An 11,855-nucleotide genomic window follows, 5' to 3' on the forward strand; every position below is an offset into this window, starting at 1 on the left:
AATAAAATCAACTCATATTTTAAGGAATATATGATATTCAGGATATGCATAATTTTTCAAAACAATGAGAAAATATCAAATAAGAAAAACACTCAGAAGACATTCAAACGGTTTTTTTTCTTTTTGCTAACTAGAAATCAGATTCTTATTTTCTCCAAGGTGTTATATATTGCAGCTTCAAAACCTTGAGGAAGATGAGGAATTTCAACATGCTCTGTACCAAACCTGAAATTTGTACAGTGTATAATTAAAATTTTAACATTAAATGGATTTTAGGCTAAACAGAATTTCATAAATTTTTTCTTGTACATCTTTACAAAATACATGATAGATTCCTTACAAAATACCTGGTAAGTCCCTAAGGCCTCCTTAGCTGTTCCAGAAATTATTAAAAGATCATTTGAAATGAGCTCGATGCCTCATCTGCATAATTCTCCAACTCAGACACCCAGTACTGTAGCATCTGCACTGGAAGATGGTGTCTACGTGGCAGACGCAGAGGCAGAAAGAGGTGGGCCGCACACTGGGGATGGGCTACTTGTGTTTGCTTTGGATCTGACTCTTAGAAGCTATGTCACTCCTCTCCAGACCACAGTCCATTCCTCTCTAAAATAAAGGAGTCAGACTTCTCATAATCTGTACTTTTCATTTTGGATTTTGTTCTCTTTAAACACTATTATTAACAAATATAACAATATTGAATGCAATGCCTAATGAACCCAATGTTTTCGGTATGCTTTAAGAAGCCATACAGACGCCCATACTCCATTTGCGGAAGGCTGTCGTTATTTCCGTTTTTGAAAATATCGGGCAAAAGTAACAAACTGTCTTTACTCTAAGGGCTGCTCAGGAAAGCAATGGGATGAAAATAGGTGTTTTTTTTTTTTTTTTCTAAAAAAAACTGGTTTTTCTTTTAAAAAATCTATTAATCTAATAATTGCACCCAATCTCATTTAATACTGAGAATTTAAAATAATGATCACTATACTAGTTGAAGTAAAAAGACTCAAATAAAAAAATCACTAAAGAGTTAGATATGCAAAATAAACTAAAATAAGAAAAAGTCTACAAATAGAATTTTAATACTGTACTTGAGGTTTACACAAGATTTTGCAAACTCACTCTGTAGAGTCCTAGGGATCGGAAAGAAGTAAATTACTCCGTGAGTTCCACAGTGTCCTCCTCCTCTGTGGCATTGTCCGGGCATAGACCTTCCGTTTTCACTTCTAGAATTAAAGCAAACAGCACACTTGTTTACTGCCCAAAGACTTATTATAATTAGTTAACCTAAGTGCTGGAATTGTTAAGATTCATAAATATATCCTTAAATTAGTTATAATTTTGGTCATCTAAGGATAACCCAGTGGGAAAAGAGGAAGGTATAATATTATAAGACGAAGGTATAACATTTTAAGAGGAAGATATAACATTATAAGATAGTGAGAACATACTCTAATTCTATTTTAATAGGCATATCAGGAGAATTCTCATCTGTTATTATTTGAAACTCACTGATAGCCATACAATTTTCAATTGGCACTTTCCTCTTGAAGAGTACAAAGTGCACAGGATCAGAATGAGTTCCTGAGAGTCGGCACATCACGAGCAAAGGAGCTGGAGATGTTCTAGCTTAGAGGAGGGAAAGTCAAGGGCTCTACGTGAGCTTTTGCTTCATACTTTTTGTACAGAGAAACAGTAACACTATCTATAGCATTGTGTTATATAGGAATAACTCTGAATGTGAGGACTTCTTTCCAGATTTAATTATACTGTCACAATAATTTATACTGTCTTGTTAGATTCTTTTCATACAATTGAATTGAGCCTTTTGTAAAAAGAATTCTTCTGAGTTTTCTTGTACAACATGTAAAATACATGGCCTCTTTTCACCTGAAAAGCAGTATGGTATGGAAGGGCATAGGGACAAAAACACACAAAAACTCTCACCGATATCATCAGAACCACAACAAAAACAAATACAAAGCACCTACCGTATGCAGGAAACCTGCTGGGCCCTGGGGTACCTGCTCCAGCTAATTTCCATGACAACCCGAAAGACCAGGACACAGATGAGGAGACTGAAGGTCAAAAGGTGAGGGCCTGCCTGCTCCAAAGCCCAGGCTGTGGGGTGGAAAGCAAGGGCCACAGAAGGCCTGTGCCCTCCTCAGAGAACAGTCCTGCTCCTACTTGCCCTCTGCAGCCCACTTGGGTTGGCATCGTAGAAGCAGCCTCTCCCCAGCCGCAGCAAGGCCAGCAGTGCCAGCACAGGGGCCATCTGAGTTCTCAGGAGAGGGCTACCAGCAGGGACTTGTGGGCCTCATCCAGGTGGCCACCAGGGTGTTGGCCACCAGAAGGTGTGATACGTCCTCCACATCCAACTCATTGGCAGTGTGGCCAGCTGGTGATTGCCGTGGGGCTAACCTGTGGGGAGAGTGGCTCAGGATGGGCTGGCCCCTTCCCCACACCACCTCACCTACCCAGCTGATTGGGCCACAGGTAAATCCTATCCCTATGCACCTGGCCTGGGTAGCTTCCTTCCCACAGGACTGCAGAGACCTGTGTCCCTTTGGAGAGACCCCCATGCCATGCCATCCCCAGAACCCATAGCTGCACTTCCCGGTGTGCAGCCATCAACCCTACCCTCCCCTCAATCTCTCCGTTGCCCTGTGGGGGAGGCACTTTACAGATGACAGAATTGAGGTTACGCAGATGCTCAGCAGCAGGGCTGACCCTGAGCAGATCCTGCATCAGTTTCCTTTTCCACAAAAATTTGGATTGGCAATGTGGCCTTGCTGGGCTCTGGACCCACGGGTGTGTTTGTAGGCAGAACAAGGTAACACAGGGGCTACACGTGGCATGTGTCTGTGTCCACGTGGGAATGCTGGCAATGTTCATGAATTCTCACTGGGAAAAGCTGTCAGGGTGTGGCGCCCCCTGCTCCACCACCTCTTGGAAGTCTTCCTGGATGCACCAGGAATTTCCTGCTGGCCAGCAATGTCCTCGGCCTTTGGGTGCACCGAGATGAAGTCCTGGAGGGTGCTGGCCACATCAGGAGGTAGGGGCATGGCAGCTGAATGCAGCCAGGTTGAAGGCGATGGGAGGCTGGGAGTGCTCAGGACGAGATGCTGGTCTCTTGGCAGAGGCAGGCTGCGAGTTCCTTGGCTGATATCATGCCCATGGTCCCGATAGGCCCATGTCCAGTCTTCATGACACCCGGGGGACGGAGAGTGCAGTCAATGCACAGGGGTCAGCCAGTCCATGCCCCCGTGGCCACCCATGCCCAGCTTCAAGCCACCTCCTGCTCTCCCCCAGTGAGACCCTAGGGTCAGTGTAGACCACACTGCATAAAAACTGGGGGATCCAGCCATTAAGGGGCATTTGTGGTGCTCCCTCAGTAGGTGGTCTCCGTGGGCTGGGGTTGGGGTCTACCAGGCCCACTCCCAGCCCACTGTTTACCTCGTGGGCCTCAGCTTCCTCCTCTGCAGAAGAGGACGGTGACCCTGACCAGCTTAGTTCCCTCTAAGAACACCTGACCCCTGAGTGCCCACATGGGCAGGGTCTGGGTGGCCTGAGGGGTCAGGGCCCAGCGATAGGACCCCTGCCCTCACCCCTTACCCCTCCCAGCGCTGGGCCATGCAGGAAGGCAGAACTCCCCAACCCCAACCTGTCAATCCGGGAGCCTTCTCAGCTGGACCCAGGGCCACCCCTCTGCCCACCGGCTCACACCTGGGCCATACAAGGCGGGGTGGATGCACCTGCCTGGCCCTTGAGGGCGTGGGGAAGCCACCGTTGCCCACTTCGGAGGCTCAGTTCTGAGGTCGGGATTCCAGGCACTCCCTTCTCCCCCATTCCCAAACCTCCTGACTGGAAGAACTCTCTCGGCACAGCCTTTTCTTTCGGGGTCCGAAAGTGCCTGAGAGCAGGCAGCTCCTGATGATCTTTCTGTGACACCCACAGACTCAAAGACACCCACGTGCTCACTCATGCAGACAGGCACTCTCGCCTACGGCTCTGAGGCTGAGCTGGCTTTGCCTTGGTGAAGGACAAGGGTCTGGCGACCCAGATTCTCTCGTGGGTGGCGGGGGACAGAAGGGCGGTGGCGCACTGGGCTGGGGGGAGGGCCCCAGGCCCTGGCGCGAGTCCTGCAAGGATGCTGCCTCCAAGTGTGCTTGTGGGTGGCGGATCCCAGGGCCTCCCGGAAGTGTCCACTCCTCGGGAGGCCTGGCTGCTCAGCGGCGCCCCTCTGTGGCGAGACTCGCCCAGGCCCATGTCCGGCCCACCTCGCGCCAGCCAGGCTCCCCTGGGCAGCCTCAGGACAGAGAACCCTGATTTTCAGAGGGAGGCTGCGGGTGTGGGGCCTCTAGGCACTTGCAGGGTGGAGCTACCCCACACCCAGGGCTTACCCTCAGCCCTCCCCAGGCGTTCCGGAGGCGGCGGAAAGTCCAGAGGGTCTCCGAAGCCGGTAGACGGGGCCATGAAGAAGACGTCGGGCTTCAGGAGGGGGAAGGGCGAGCTGCCCTGGGGCTCGGTCAGCAGCCCCGGGAAGGTGGGCGCGGGCGCCGGGAGTGAGAGTGCGGCCGACGCCTCCTCCCAGCCCAGGCGCCACGACCAGGACAAGGGGATCGACAGGCCCCACAGAGCCGTCGGCGAGGACCGGACAGAGACGATGCGGCGGATCCTTTCTCTGCCGAAGAGTGGCGTGGATGACAGGGACGAGAAGAGCAGGTAATAGGAACTGGAGCCCGGCAGGGGAGGGAGGAGGGCGGGTCGGGGAGAGGCCCCTTTCCTGCTCCCGGCTCACCCCTGTCCCCGAGGGCGCTGGGCTTTGTTCCCTCTGCAGCCCGCAGCGCCCGGTGTGGCAACCTTACAGGAGCGCCAAGGTCATCATTATGAGCAGCGCGATGAAAACAAAACTTTAGCTGGTCCGATCCTCTCATAATTCCCCTTACTTTACTGAAAGTTTTAGTGCTTTAACTAAAAAAAATTAAGTAAACATAGCTTTTTATTTTTACTATACACATTTTAAACAATGTTATATATGTTATGGAAACAAGCATCATGAGAAAAATAATTTCTATATTATATTAACTTCTGGGCTAAAAATTCTTTGGATAAAATGTAATATTCCTTTTATATCCACCTACACCTGTGTATATAAGTCATTTCATGAATGACCTCAGAAGGATCCTTTGAAGTGAGAGGATGGTTCCCTGTTCTGGAAAAGGAAGACTCATTTTTCTTTCTTTCTTTCTTCTTTTTTGTTTATTATACTTTCAGTTCTGGGTTACATGTGCAGGAGGTGCAGTTTTGTTACATAGGTATACACGTGCCATGGTGGTTTGCTGCACCCCTCAACCCGTCACCTACATTAGGTATTTCTCCTAATGTTATCCCTCCCCTGGTCCCCCACCCCCTCCCCCTGACAGGCCCTGGTGTGTGATGTTCCCCTCCCTGGGTCCATGTGTTCTCATTGTTCAACTCCCACTTACGAGTGAGAACACGTGGTGTTTGGTTTTCTGATCTTGTGATAGTTTCCTGAGAATGATGGTTTCCAGCTTCATCCATGTCCCTGCAAAGGACATGAACTCATCCTTTTTTATGGCTGCATAGTATTGCATGGTGTATATGTGCCACATTTTCTTGATCCAGTCTATCATTATAGACATTTGGGTTGGTTCCAAGTCTTTGTAATTGTGAATAATGCCGCAGTCAACATACGTGTGCGTGTGGGAAGACTCATTTTTCTCGAGATGTGAACTCTATTCATTTTAGATAAACCAAATAAAAGCATCAAGGTTTTAAGATTTTTGGTTATGTATGCTACCTTTTACTGTTATGAAGACATTAAGAAAATTTTTATAACAGAATAAAGACTTGCCCTTCTATATTATCAAAGTGTGATATTAAGTTCCATTTACTAAAAGATGAGAAAACAGATAAATGTGTGGAACAGAATAAAAAATGCACAAATACTGAAAAATATGTAACATTTTAGAACCTGATCCTGATGACATTTCATACGTGTATGAAAAGATGAGTTATTTGTAAATGACATGTCTGTTAACTGGAGAAAACTAGCTAGATTTTTATGTTACAAAAATAAGTTATTGATAGAATATGCATAAAAACTTAAATATACAAAATTAGAAAATGCCAGCAGAAAACACGAATGCCTATTTATGCAGATACATTTTTATGTTGACAAAGACCTTCATGGTTGTAAATTGGACGTATTCCTTGGTTCTAAGGGTCTTTTTGGAGTTCCTGAGCTCAGTGCCCCAGAAGGATTTCATACTGCACAAGAAAAAGCCTTAAGAAAGACAGAATTGCTTGTGGACTGTGTGTGTTCCACCCCACCTGGGCCCCAGACCGTGCTGATCTTCGATGAGCTCTCGGATTCCTTGTGCAGAGTGGCCGATTTGGTAAGATGCTTTGCCTCAGACTTGAAGCTACCTCTCTTTCAACCTGTTAAAATTTAAGTGAAATTTAGCCTTTGTTGTTTACTATTAATATTAGATTATAAAGTTTAAAATGTCTGAAACTATTTGAGATCCATTGGGTATAATTTTTTGTGATGAAATATGTCATTAGGAATGGGGAAAATGTTATAGGAAAAGGTGATGTTTAGAACTTGTACTTTAATATGTATATTTAATAAAATATACCTGTAATATATAATGAATGAATGATTACTAATATGGCAAATATTTGCTATATTTGGATAATATATATTTACATATATATTCATTTGACAGAGATTCTTTATTTATGAAAGCTTCTCCCAAAATTCTAAGAACACTTTATGTGTACATTTACAACAAAATTCCCCTTTTTCTTTTTTTTTTTTTTTTTTAATAGAGACAGGGTCTCCCTGTGTTGCCCAGGCTGGTCTTGAACTCCTAGCCCCAAGTGAACCTCCTGCCTCAGCCTCCCATAGTGCTGGGATTATAAGTGTGAGCCACTTCTTTTTCATAAGAGGTGTGAAAACCAGTTTTAATAAACCTTTTCAGGAATGCTTTTTTTTTTTATTAAAAACCAAGTTTTCACATCAAAATGATTGTAAAGAATTTTTTTTTTTAACATTTTAAATTTGAAATAGAAGTGTATACCTAGATCTCTTCACCAACTAGGAAATCTGTTGCTGAGATAGCAAAATTTTCTTTTTCTTTTTCTTTTTTTATTTTTAATTTTTGTGTGACATGTATATATTCATGAGGTACATGAGATGTTTTGATAGAGGCATGCAATGCATAATAGTTACATCAGGGAAAATGGGGTATCCATCCCCTCAAGCATCATTTGTGTTACAAACAATCCAATTATACTCTTCTAATTATTTTAAAGTCTACAATTAAATTATTATTGACTGTAGTCACCCTGTTGTGCTATCAAATAGTGGATCTTACTCATTCTTCCTGTCTTTTTGTACCCATTAACCATCCCCACCTCCCCCATACCACCCTGCTACCCTACCCAGCCTCTGTTAACCACCCTTCTGCTCTTTATTTCCATGATTCAATTGTACCTATTTTTAGGTCCCACAAGTGAGTGAGAACATGTGATGTTTGTCTTTCTGTGCCTGACTTATTTCACTTAACATAGTGAGCATCCATGTTGTTGCAAATGACACAGTCTCATTCTTTTTTTTTTTTTTTTTGAGATGGAGTTTTATTCTTGTTGTCCAGGCTAGAGTACAATGGTGCAGTCCCAGCTCAACCTCCACCTCCTGAGTTCCAAGCAGTTCCCTTGTCTCAGCCTCCCAAGTAGCTGGGATTACAGACATGCGCCACCATGCCCAACTAATTTTTTTGTATTTTTAGTAGAGACAGGGTTTCACCATGTTGGCCAGGATGGTCTCGATCTCCTGACCTCCTGATCTGCCCGCCTCTGCCTCCCAAAGTGCTGGGATTACAGGTGTGAGCCACCATGCCCGGCCATAATCTCATTCTTTTTTATAGCTGAATAGCACTCTATTGTAAGTACCACATTTTCTTTGTCCATTCATCTGTTCATGGACACTTGGGTTGCTTCCTAATCTTGGGTGTTGTGGACAGAGCTGCAACAAACGTGAAAGTGCAGGTATCTCTTCGATTTGCTCATTTCCAGGAAGCAGGATTTTCTGTCAGCCTGAAGGAGCCAACTCTTGGTTACTCATGTCAAGGAAAGCAGCACACACAATTTAAATAGTGATCATTTATGATCCTGTCTACATGGTATAGAACTACATAGGTTTTTCCCTCACATTCAGTCAATGTTGAGCACCTACTGTGTGCCAGACACTGTCTAGGCACCAGGGATACATGCAAGAATGAAACAGACACAATCTCTTACTTCACGGAGTTTATATTCTGGCATTAACTTGTTTTTGAAAATTTAGGCTGTAGGCCCTTTCTACAGCCTATTTAGCTGAAGAAGCTTTCCCTGGATGAGCTGAGGTAACCTTCTCAGCATCTCTCCATTTTCACAAGAGGGAAGAAAGGCACTGGGTGATGAAGGGATGTGCCCGCTGTCAGCTGGCCAGCATGTGAGGCAGCTGGGCTGCCAGCCCAGGCAGAGTATCTGTCGAGCTCCTCTTCTTTCTCCTGTTCCAACCATTTCAGGGCTGGCGGCTGCTCAGGTCTCGTGGACCCTTACCTGGAAAGGTTGCAAAGTTTGTTAGCCTCTCCATCTTTAAAAAAAAGTACTTGTTTTTAAAATTATTATACAGTAAAATTGACTTCTTTTGGAGGATGGTACACTTCTATGAATTTTAACTCATATAAATTTGTGCAGCCCTCACCACAATCAGGATACAAAGCGGTTCCATCAACCCCCAGAAATTTCCCTGTATAGTCACACCCACCCCTCCCCACTAACCTCTGGCAACCACTAATCTGTTCTCTCTCCCTATAGTTTTGCCTTTTCTAGAATGTCATATAAGTGGAATCCTGTATACCTTTGACTGACTTCTTTCACCCAGCCTAACTCCTCCCCATCTTTATTTTTTTTCCTTTTTTGGAAAATTTCCTTCCACCCATACGCCTGACTTGAGCATTAACACCTTTCAGATGATTATATGTTCACCACAAGCTTCCCGCTCTTGAGAAAACTGATAAAGTATCTTACTGTAAAGGGTTTTTCCCTGGAGTGAAGTTGCAGGCTCTGGGTGGTTCTGTGGTACTGGGTTTTTGTTCTGTGCCTCCAGTATGTGCATAGGAAATGTGTGTTTGAATGATGGGGGAGCTGTGGAAACGCAGTGCCAAAAGGAGGTTTCATACCCTGTTCACCTAATTGTGTCACAGAAATCAGAAAAGGAAAATCTCTGTCAGTGAATTTCACTGTATTGTCAACCATCCAGATTGGGGGATCTGTGGAGTCAACCAACCTTGGATCAAAAATATTTGGAAAAAAAATTGCATTGATACTGAACATGTACAGACTTTTTTTCCTTGTCACTGTTCCATGAAACAATACAGCGTAACAGCTATTTACATATTGTTTACATTCATTAGGTATTACAAGTAATCTAGAGATGATTCAATGTGTGGGTTATGCTGTGTGTCGGTTATATGATTTGATGTATGGGGTGTGCTGCGTGTCGGTTATATGTGCGGGAGAGGCGGGGGAGCGGGTGGCAGCCGCGGCGCGGTCACTGCGAGCCGAGCAGAGCCGCGCCGATCGCCATCCGGCCTCGGCCCTCGCGCGCGATCCCATGGAGCTCCAGAACATCGTAGCGGACACGGTGCTCCTCAAGGCCCGGGAAGGTGGCGGTGGAAATTGCAAAGGCAAAAGCAAGAAATGGCGGCAGATGCTCCAGTTCCCTCACATCAGCCAGTGCGAAGAGCTGCGGCTTAGTCTCCAACGTGACTATCACAGACTGTGCGAGCGGCAGCCCACTGGGCGCCTGCTGTTCTGAGAGTTCTGTGCCACCAGGCCGGAGCTGAGCCTCTGCATCGCCTTCCTGGATGGGATGGCCCAGTATGAAGTGACCCCGGATGAGAAGCGGAAGGCATGTGGGCGGCGGCTAATGCAGAATTTTCTGAGCCACAGGGGTCCTGACCTCATCCCTGAGGTCCCCCGGCAGCTGGTGACGAACTGCACCCAGCGGCTGGAGCAGGGGCCCTGCAAAGAACTCTCCCAGGAACTCACCCGGCTGACCCACAGGTACCTGATCATGGCCCCTTTTGCCGACTACCTCGACAGCATCTACTTCAACCGTTTCCTGCAGTGGAAGTGGCTGGAAAGGCAGCCAGTGACCAAAAATACCTTCAGGCAGTACCGAGTCCTGGGCAAAGGTGGCTTTGGGGAGGTGTGCGCCTGCCAGGTGCGGGCCACGGGCAAGATGTACGCCTGCAAGAAGCTAGAGAAAAAGCGGATCGAGAAACAGAAAGGGGAGGCTATGGCGCTGAACGAGAAGCAGATCCTGGAGAAAGTGAACAGTAGGTTTATAGTGAGCTTGGCCTACACCTATGAGACCAAGGAGGCGCTGTGCCTGGTGCCGACGCTGATGAACGGGGGCGACCTCAAGTTCCACATCTACCACATGGGCCGGGCTGGCTTCCCCGAAGCGCGGGCTGTCTTCTACGTCCCGAGATCTGCTGCGGCCTGGAGGAGCTGCACCGGGCACGCATCGTGTACAGGGACCTGAAGCCAGGAACATCTTGCTGGATGACCACCGCCACATCCTCATCTCCGACCTGGGACTGGCTGTGCACGTGCCCGAGGGCCAGACCATCAAAGGCCGTGTGGGCACCGTGAGCTACGTGGCTCCGGAGGTGGTGAAGAATGAACCATACACGTTCAGCTCTGACTGGTGGGCGCTAGGCTGCCTCCTGTACGAGATGATTGCAGGCCTGTCGCCCTTCCAGCAGAGGAAGAAGATCAAGCGGGAGAGGGTGGAGCAGCTGGTGAAGGAGGTCCCCGAGGAGTATTCCGAGCGCTTTTCCCCGCAGGCCCGCTCACTCTGCTCACAGCTCCTCTGCAAGGACCCCGCTGAACGCCCGGGGTGTCGTGGGGGCAGTGCCCGCGAAGTGAAGGAGCACCCCCTCTTGAAGAAGCTGAACTTCAAGCGGGTGGGAGCCGACATGCTGGAGCCGTCCTTCAAGCCTGACCCTCAGGCCATTTACTGCAAAGATGTTCTGGACATCGAACAGTTCTCTAGGGTCAAGGGCATGGAGCTGGAGCCTACCGACCAAGACTTCTACCAGAAGTTTGCCACAGGCAGCGTGCCCATCCCCTGGCAGAACGGGATGGTGGAGACTGAGTGCTTCCAGTAGCTGAATGTCTTTGGGCTGGATGGCTCAGTTCCCCCAGACCTGGACTGGAAGGGCCAGCCACCTGCATCCCCTAAAAAGGGACTGCTGCAGAGACTCTTCAGTCGCCAAAGGATTGCTGTGGAAACTGGGGCGACAGCGAGGAAGAGCTCCCTACCCGCCTCTAGCCCCCAGCCAGAGGCCCCCACGGGCGGTTGGTAGCAGCTACTCTGAGCGCCTTTTACAGTTTTGCACAGTGGTCTTCCCCATTGTCCACTCAAGTTGTGGCCTGGGGAACACAGATGGAACTGTCCCCAGTGTCCCCCGCCCCTCAGCCCCTGGCCTGCCTGAGTTTGGCAGGGCCTGGGCCATCCCTGGGACAAAGGTGCATCCCTTCAGCTCTTCTCCGTGGAGCTCGGGGCTTTCTGTATTTATGTATTTGTACCAATGTATATAGAAGTCCCTGCTGGGCAACAAAGAGTTAAACACAAATCTATTTCTTGCCAGTAGCTGTCACACCTAATAGATTGCGATGAGATACCACTGCATTAGTGTGTGAATTTCCTCAGATGAAGGCAGCAGCAAAGCCCTTTAGAACAAGCCACAGAAGGACAGAAACAAACT

The 11,855-nt window shown here is 47.5% G+C and overlaps 1 pseudogene; it reads left to right on the forward strand.

The window, feature by feature from the left end:
• The first annotated feature begins 9,691 nt into the window (after window positions 1-9,691).
• Window positions 9,692-11,453, forward strand: LOC116467159 (G protein-coupled receptor kinase 6-like; annotated as a pseudogene).
• Window positions 11,454-11,855: the final 402 nt, after the last annotated feature.

Source organism: Hylobates moloch, unplaced genomic scaffold, assembly GCF_009828535.3.
Source record: "Hylobates moloch isolate HMO894 unplaced genomic scaffold, HMol_V3 SCAFFOLD_4, whole genome shotgun sequence".
Lineage (NCBI taxonomy): Eukaryota > Metazoa > Chordata > Mammalia > Primates > Hylobatidae > Hylobates > Hylobates moloch.